The 9,664-nt window shown below is 39.8% G+C and overlaps 1 protein-coding gene across 1 annotated transcript in view; it reads left to right on the top strand.

Moving 5' to 3' along the window:
* Positions 1 to 9,664, top strand: part of CRACD (capping protein inhibiting regulator of actin dynamics) — a 280,286-nt gene that overhangs the window by 40,152 nt on the left and 230,470 nt on the right.

Below are 9,664 nucleotides of genomic sequence, written 5' to 3' on the forward strand. Positions count from 1 at the left end.
CAGCAGATTTTTACTTGTCTTAAGGACTTGCTATGGTATAAGTCCAAAGATCTATGTCACCTCTGCCTAAGAAGTCTTACACAATTTTTAATTTTTTTTTGCAGTGTTACTACAATGCACGCATGTTACTACATGGATGATTAAAGATTCTTGTTTATTAGATACTCTCTGATTATAAACTGTAGAGTGGCTCCTGCTTTCATAGAACCTCTTTTGAACTTGAGTATGGTGCATGCTGTGGTAGATGGTGTTTTCTAGATGAGGTAGTTAGAAAATAGAGGCCCTTCTCTCATCAGATAGTTTCAGTAGCAAAGTCAAAGTGATAAGACTTAAAATATTTACTACCTTTTTTTTTTTTTTTTACTTTTAAGCAGGCTCCTTGCTAGGCATGGAGCCCAATGTGGGGCTTGAACTCATGATTCTGAGATCAAGACCTGAGCTGAGATCAAGAGTTGGATGCCCAACCCATGGAGGCCACCCAGGAACCCCAGGAATGCTCAGTTGGTTAAGCGTCTGACTCTTGATTTCAGCTCAGATCATAATCTCACGGTTGTGAGATCAAGCCCTGCCTCAAGGTCTGTACAAGACGTGGAACCTGCTTTAGTTTTTCTTTCCCTCTTCATCTGTTTCCCCCTTCCTCTCTCTAAAAAATAAAAAATTTTAGAAAGCACCCATCCTTTAGTGGTCAGTAACCAGCACACCACCCCTTTTTAAAATTTTTTTTTTTTTTCCTTTTTAAAATTTTTTAAAAAGATTTTATTTATTTATTCATGAGATACACAGAAAGAGGGAGAGAGAGGCAGAGACACAGGCAGAGGGAGAAGCAAACTCCATTCAGGGAGCCCAATGTGGGACTCGATCCTGGGACTCCAGGACCATGCCCTGGGCCTAAAGCAGGCGCCAAACTGCTGAGCTACCCAGGGATCTCCATCACCACACCTTTTAAAACAAAGACAACTGATATGTTCAGAGTAGAGATGTCTTTTTCTAAAAAAAAAAAAAAAAATTTCCTAAAGTGTATCATTTCTCAAGCTATATTAGATCTGTACAGCATTTTCTCTCTTATCCCAGTTATTTCCTTAGATCAAATTAAACACCTGAATGATGTCTTTTGTTCAGATTCTTTGATAGCAACATTTTGTACTTAGCATTACTTTGCCTAAGACCCACCTAGGTGATCTATGGAGAGTGTATCACGTTTATTTTTAATGATCAAGACACTTGTGCATGGTGACAGCTAGAAAAAAAAAATCTCATTGAAATAGAATGCTCAGGTAAAAGGGCTAATTGGTTTTCTGATAAAAGCAGTTTTTGTTTCCTGTCTTTATTCATTCAGCTATAGGAGGTACATGCTTAATACTTGTGGTATAATGATGACATCATGGAAAGTTAAATAATATGTTAATGTAAAGCATCAGTGTAATAGATTTAACAAGACATTGAATCAAATTAATTCATGGAGTCATAAAGGAAAAATATTGTTGTCGGCTAGAGTGGTAAGGGAGAGCTTTGGGAGGACTAGGGTTTTTTTTGTTCATTCATTTATCACATGTTTATTTATTTAATTTTTTTAGAATTTTTTATATATTCATGAGGGAGAGAGAGAGAGAGAGAGAGGCAGAGACACAGGCAGAGGGAGAAGCAGGCCCATGCAGGGAGCCCGACATGAGACTCAATCCCGGGTCTCCAGGATCACACCCTGGGCTGAAAGCGGTGTTAAACCACTGAGCCACCCAGGTTGCCCCATTATCACATGTTTATTGAGAGCTTACTAAATTCTTTCTTGGAACTTTGGGAATACAGCAGTGTTCTTACTAAGTTCTATATGTTCTCTAGAAGTTCTGTAAGTTCTATATGTTGGGAATATAGCAGTGGACAGGATTCAGCAGTTCTCTGCTCTTGAAGTGTTTACATTCTGGTGGGGAGAACAAGACATAAAAAGAAAACATCAGTTTAACAAGAAATATCTGACAATGGCCCTGTAGAACTTTTTTTTTTTTTAAGATTTTTAAATTTATTTATGACAGACACGGGGGTGGGGGGCAGAAACACAGGCAGAGGGAGAGGGAGAAGCAGGCTCCATTCAGGGAGTCTGACTTTGGACTCGATCCCGGGTCTCCAGGATCACACCCCGGGCCAAAGGCAGCGCTAAACTGCTAGGCCACCGGGCTGCCACCTGTAGAACTTTAATACAGAGTGCTAAGATAGCATAGCTTGAGAGGATACTTTAGATTGTTGGCCAATATAGGGTGCTTTAAAGAGGTGACATTAAGCTGAGACCTGAATGATAAGGAACCAGCCATCCTGTGATGTGCATGTTATAAGCAGAGCGGCATCCAGTGCCCAGACCCTTAGGCAGAAAGGAGCTTGATATGTTGGAGGGACAAAAAGATGAGACCAGAAAGGTTGGTAGGAACCAGATGATGTTGGACCTGTGTTTTTTGATGAGTTTGGATTAAATGCTAATTGCAGTGGTAAGCTCTAAGCAAAAGAGGGCCATGAGCTGGGTTTTTTAAATCTTACTTTATTTACATCCAGTTAATTAGAATATAGTGTATCATTAGTTTCAGATGTAGAATTCATTTATTCATCAACTGCATATAGCACCCTGTGCTCATTACATCACGTGCCCTCCTTAATGCCCATCACCCAGTTACCCATCCCCCTACTTAGAGCTGGTTAATTTTTTAAAATTTCATTCTGGATGCTGTGTAAAGAATGGATTTAAGGAAGGCAAGAGCAGAAGCAGAGATACTAATGAGGGACAGCTGTAGAAGTCTAAGCAAAAGACTATGGTGTCTTTTATGAGGAGGGTGGTAGAGGGGAATGCAGTAAAATGGATTAATTTGGGATGTGTTTTGGTATAGAGCCTACAGGACCTGCTAATGCATTTGAAATGGGACATGGGGGAAATAGAAATCAGGGATGACTTCTCAGTTTCTGGTAAGCAACTGGGTAAATGGTGATGAACTTTAAAGAAAGGCTTGGATTTGGAGGGAAAGAGCCAGGAATCTCAGTTACGGAGGTAACAATAGACATGGATTATGAGTAGGCTTTTTGGATTTGGTAAAAACAAAACTTTTATTCAATGCTTCCAAGAACAGAGGACATCAAATTCTACTTGATAAATTGAAAACTGTTATAAAAAAAATAAAATAAAAAAGAAAACTGTTATAAATGTATAGTTTTTCCCCCTACATCATGAGTTGTCAGAAGTAGTAGACCAGAAAGGTTGGGGAAATAAAGAAAGTGGAAAATAGAAACAAGAGGAATAAACAAATGAGGAAGACACAGAGATGGAGAGATACAGAAAGAAAAATTACAGACAAAAAAAAAAAAAAAAGACATTCAAAATTAGAGACGCAAAGGATATGCATATGCACATAGATTCTCTACACTTAGAGCTACAGAGAGATAAAGGAGGCAGTTGTAAAGGAGGTCAGAACATTTTTCTTTTATTGTAATTAACTATAGAAGTGATGCTCAGATACTGGCCAAAAGCAGATGAGACAAAAACCTTTGCAAAAGGAGGAAAATAGCCTTATTTTATCTTATTTTTTTGCTAGAGAGGATCTTGCACCCTGAAATACTTTCAGGATGAAATGGTTTTTATAATTTGTTATTAGTTAAGGGGGCAGGTTGAATAATGATCTGAAAAATATATCAGTGACAAAGCAGAATTTACTTTTGTAAAGAAAAGAGACACTTCAAAGGGGTTCTTTCTCCTTAATGGAAAAAGTAACAAGTTAACTTTCAATTAATGGGTAAAGTTGAGCTATGAGAAGAAACACATAAATACACAGTGAATATATACATACATTCTACATCATACTATACCCTAAACCCATCTAAATTTCTTGATGTAATAAGTAGTTTCCATTTAGACTAGAAAAACACTTTGAGATATTTGTTTGAATATTGTAAATAGGATCTGTATTCATGCTAGATCCATTGTTTATTTTCTTTAAAATTGGTTATTGGTTAAAAATGTGTTTACTAGAAATCCACAGAACTTATAAATGAATCAGTTCAGCAGGGAGATACGAGTAACAAGATATTTTAGGTAAGTGTATTATTAGAAGTCCAAGAAACACACTATGTGTACTATTAGAGGAAATATATTATCAGGACCTCCACTCTGCTTCCCTCCAAAAGGCCAGTGAAGCTCAATCACAAATAATAAAAATAATTGAGAGAGTTTAAGCTATGGAACTACATTGGGTTGAAAAGTCGGGAACTGTGCATGGCTGAGGATTATTTTCTTTCCTTTTTTTTTTTTTTTTTTTTTTTAAGGTAATCTCTACACCCAGTGTGGGTCTCAAACTTATAGTCCTGAGATCAAGAATCTCCTGCTCCAGGGGATCCCTGGGTGGCGCAGCGGTTTGGCGCCTGCCTTTGGCCCAGGGCGCGATCCTGGAGACCCAGGATCGAATCCCACGTCGGGCTCCCGGTGCATGGAGCCTGCTTCTCCCTCTGCCTGTGTCTCTGCCTCTCTCTCTCTCACTGTGTGCCTATCATAAATAAAAAAAAAAAAAAAAAAAAAAAAAAAAAAAAAAAAAGAATCTCCTGCTCCACTGACTGAGCCAGTGAGATGCCCCACGATTTTTCTTTTTATCTCTACCCTTTCCTCCTTTTCTCTGTTCCTTCCTCCTTCTCTCTCTCCTTTTCTTTTTTTTTTTTTTTTAATATTTTATTTATTTATTCATGAGAGACACACACACACACAGAGAGGTAGAGACACAGGCAGAGGGAGAAGCAGGCTCCATGCCGGGGGCCCTATGTGGGATTCGATCCTGGGTCTCCAGGATCACGCCCTAGGCTGAAGGCTAAACCGCTGAGCCACCCATTCTCCTCCTTCTTTTCTTTTTAAAATTCTTATATTTCCTCAAGAGGACATGCAGACGACACTTATTTAAAACATTACACATGGGTTCTGTTATTTATGAATATGTCCCAGTATTTCTGTGAAAAAACTGGACTAGATTTTCTAAAATCTATTAAAATAATACTATGAAACTATCCTCTTTTCTTGGCTTCTTGCCTTTTAGGATATTTATGACAATATTCATAGTACTATTAGCATCAGGGCCAGCTCTACTGGCTTCAGGACAGAAAGAGGCCATGGGCGATGAGAAATGTCTGATGAGATGACTGGGGATATATTAGGATTTATAAAGACAGACAAAATATCAGTACTCATTAGCGAATGAAATTAAATGTCTGCCACAGAGGAGTTCTGTATGAATGGTCATTCAGAATAGAGAGCTACAATAGAAAATAGTCTAGTTTGTTTGTTAGTATGGAAAGTTTTATGCAGGAAGTATTACCGTTTGAGTTTTCCTTAGAAGTTTTGAGGTGAATTTTGATTATTACGCATAACTTGAAAGGTTGGGTGAATGGGTTACATGTGATGAAACTGTGTTATGTATTGAAAGAGAATTTTGATCTGAAATGCCGTTTAAACCACACAGCAGCTGATGCCTATGGATTGCCACATAGCAGTTCAGCTAGGTTTTATATGATAATGGGGGTGGGTAGAGTGGAGTGGAGTGCTGATGCTTTCTTGGCCAAGAACAAGGTATAGTTCCAGACATACCTTCTCTACAAACACCTTTACACAGGTGACAGGAGATTAGATTTTATTTTATTTTATTTTTTTTTAGGAGATTAGATTTTAGGAGGCACTTTAAGAGGAAGAGATGAGGGGATCCCTGGGTGGCTCAGCGGTTTGGCGCCTGCCTTTGGCCCAGGTGAGCGATCCTGGAGTTCCAGGATCGAGTCCCATGTCGGGCTCTCGGCATGGAGCCTGCTTCTCCCTGTCTCTGCCTCTCTTTTTCCTCTCTCTATATCAATCAATCATGAATGAATGAATAAATAAACAAATCTTTAAAAAAAAAAGAGGAAGAGAGGAGAGTGGACATGGAGAGTCTGAGAGATGTGTTGCCCATCACTAAATATTTTCCTTCCATTTGATACTACTCAACTAGGAGTCCTTGAAAAATTAGTAGTATTTATTTAGTTTATTTATGTGGCTCTCACGAATACCCTTAACAACTCCCTTTTTACCTTCAAGTGGGAATTACTGCCAGTCTGTATTTGGCTGATGGTCATATCAGCATTAAGTGTGGTGGTTGAGAGAGCTCCCTGGACCCAGAGCCAAGGAAACAATTGTATAAGCTCTCCTGCTAATCAGCTGTGTGCCCTCAAGAAAGCCTCTGCCTTGCTGGGGACCATAGTTTTCATCTATAACAGGAATTGAGAGCCTTTTTTGTAATGTACCAGAAAGTAAGTGTTTTAGGCTTCCCAGGCCACATGGGGTCTCTTGAATATTCTACTATTCTACTTTGGTTTTACTTGTTTGTTATAACCCTTAAAAAAATAAAAACCATTCTTAGCTCTTGGGCCATACAAAAGCAGATTGTGTGCTGGATTTGATTCCCTCGCCTAGGTTGCTGACCCCTGATCTATGTAATAGAAAAGGAGGGGGGAAAATAAAAAGGAAGAATTTGAACTGGCAGTTTTTAGATGTAGGACTGTGAGGAATAGCACACTAAAGAGTAGATTCTGAGAGCAAGCGTTTTTGTTTGCTTGCTTGTTTTTTTGTCATGTATTTTCATGATATAATTTCTCTTGTAATTTTCTTGGTTTTAAATTTGATTCCATTCTTACCTCCCGTTCTTCTGTTCTCCAAATATATTATTACTTACTATTCTGTAGTAGTCATCAAATTTCCTCTTGCATACAGATTGCTAGGAGAAGGAAACAGGTTAGAGGAATGGCTGTCTTTGCAGATGGAGATGTGACCTTTCCCTTACAGAAAGGGAAATGGCCTGTTATATTGCTCCTGGAGGCCTGAGCAAAGACCTGAGTATTAAACAGGCCGACCCCAGCAACTCTGAATTCTGGGAGGGACCTGGGAATGGCAGGGGAAGGCTGGGAGTGAATGTTAAGAAAGACTCCAATTCTTCCTTTCTGATAATGTTGAATGTTTTTACTCACACTTAACCAACAGTCCAAAGCTCTGTTTAGAGTCTCCTTGGCTTATTTTGGAATGTGATGACATTTTGGTTTCCTGGAAGATAACACCCCCAAGAGGGCACTATGGACCACATGCCCCAGAATCCCCCCACAATATATCTGTGTCCTGTGCTCCCTCCTACTTTTCTCCTCTTCTCTGCCCACTTATGTGATTTCCACAGCAGTCAGGAGCTGTCCAGCCACATCGCTTTCCCAACATGTGAGTTTCTCCATTGTGGTTTTTGGCAGGTACAGTTGGTGAATTGCATGTGGTCCAATTATTGACTTCAGCGCTTTGATTCTAGAACCACTTTGAACATTTTCCTTCTATCCTCAGGCAGGCACATTTGACGAGAAAGCCTACACCAAGCTCTACTTTTTCGCCTTCTGTTTACTTCCCTACCACAGTAATTGGGTAATGGCTCCTAACACTCCACAAAAATGCTCTGTCTCTTTTTTCCTTTGGAAGGCTCACTAGTGATTTTGGCACTGATACATGGAATGGACACTTTTTTAATCTTTTCCTGACTGAACATCTTTGTTGCAAGGACACTGTTGGCCATTGGCATACGGTGAAATGCTTTATTACCAGGTTTCTTGGATCCTTCCCTAGCTTTTTGCCACTCCTTTCCCTGCAGCACTGCCCCGGTTTTACCCGTAACCCCTCTGTCCACCCCTCTAATGTTTCAGTTTTTTAGAGTTCCTTCTAAAACTCTCTTCTACATGCTCCATTTATTTTTGAGGTGTTAACTGTCACCTCCATGCTTGTGGCTGTCAAATTTGTAATCCATCTCTACCTTTCCTCTAACTTTACTCTCCTTCATCCTGATGCTTGACAGACATCGTAGAATTCACTTCACATCAAACTTTACCCCAATGCCTTTTTATTATTATTTTTTATTTATTTATTTTTAAAGATTTTATTTATTTATTCATGAGAGACACAGAGAGAGAGAGAGGCAGAGACACAGGCAGAGGGAGAAGCAGGCTCCATGCAGGGAGCCTGATGTGGGACTCGATCCCAGGTCTCCAGAATCAGGCCCTGGGCTGAAGGCAGCGCTAAACTGCTGAGCCACCCGGGCTGCCCCCCATTGGCTTTTTAAAACCTGAAGTCACTCAGCCAGAAGTGTGAACATCTTCGTAGACCTACATGTTTCTCTATTTTTTTAGAAAAGCTTTTTTTCTTTTTTTAATGATTTTATTTATTTATTCATGAGAGACACACACAGAGAGAGAGGCAGAGACACAGGCAGAGGGAGAAGCAGGCTCCATGCAGGGAACCTGACATGGGACTCCATCGTGGGTCTCCAGGATCACACCCTGGAGGCGCTAAACTGCTGAAGGCGGCGCTAAACCGCTGAGCCACCTGGGCTGCCCTAAAAAAAGCTTTAAGAATTTTTTATGTATTATTTCTTAAAGATTTATTTATTTATTAGAGTGTGTGTGTGTGTGTGTGTGTGTGTGTATGGGAGGGGCAGAGGGAGAGAGAAAGAGAGAGAATCTTCAGCAGACTCCCTGCTGAGCACAGATCCCAATCCCAGGACCCTGACATCATGAGCTGAGCCAAAATGAAGAGTCAGATGCTTAACTGCCTGAGACACCCAGGTGTTCCTACCTGTTTCTCTTTTGGTCACTTCCTTCCCCACCTAATCGTTTAGCAAATAATGTTGATTTTATCTCCTAACTGCTTTTCCCCTGTGTCTCTCCTCTCTGCTACCACGTTATTAATTCAGGCTCTCATCCTGCCTTTCTGCTTTTTCTCTAAAATTTTGTTTTTCTTAAATCCGTCCTTCCCTGGGTAGCCATACCGAATATTCAAACCTGTTGCCATGTCACACTCCCTAAAATTCTTCAGTGGCTAACAGAATAAAACCCAAACTCTTTAGCATGATCCAGCTCCTCTACCTCTCCAGACCCGTTTCTTGATAATCTTTGTCCACTTTACCTTCCAGTAATGCCACATTTTTAGAGTTCCTGGAGCAGTACTTGCACTTTCATGTTTCCATGCCTTTCCTTGTTTTGCTCCTTTTGTCCTTGCTAATTTCTATGTGTACTTCAAAACAAAGTTTATATTTGTTCCCACACATTATGCATCCCTTTCTCTTAACCACTTTTATTTTTTATTTTATTTTTTTGATGGTATTAACCACTTTTATTGAAGTGATCTGTTGATAGCTCTGTGTCTGTGGATGGCACTCCTCCAAGACAAAGGAATCCTGTTTGTCCCTCATTGAATCCCAAAGCTTCCCTCTCATTTAGCCCTTATGACAACCCTAGGCAGTTGACATTATTGTGCCTGTTCTATAGATGAAGAAACTAAAGGTCAAAAGAAGCTAAATAAGTATCTTGCTGGGACGCCTGGGTGGCTCAGCGGTTGAGCGTCTCCCTTTGGTTCAGGGTGTGGGCTCCCCACAGGGAGCCTGTTTCTCCCTCTGCCTGTGTCTCTGCCTCTCTCTCTGTTTCTCATGAATAAATAAATAAAATCTTATTAAATAAATAAATAAATAAATAAATAAATAAATAAATAAATATCTTGCCTAATAGCACATAGATAATGTAACAGGAGTGTAAGCGATTCGTCAGTATTTACACAGACTAGCTACACATTCAGAATGAAACAATAACTTGCATTAATTGTAAGCTTAAG

This window comes from Canis lupus, chromosome 13 (genome assembly GCF_011100685.1).
Source record: "Canis lupus familiaris isolate Mischka breed German Shepherd chromosome 13, alternate assembly UU_Cfam_GSD_1.0, whole genome shotgun sequence".
In the NCBI taxonomy this organism is placed as follows: domain Eukaryota; kingdom Metazoa; phylum Chordata; class Mammalia; order Carnivora; family Canidae; genus Canis; species Canis lupus.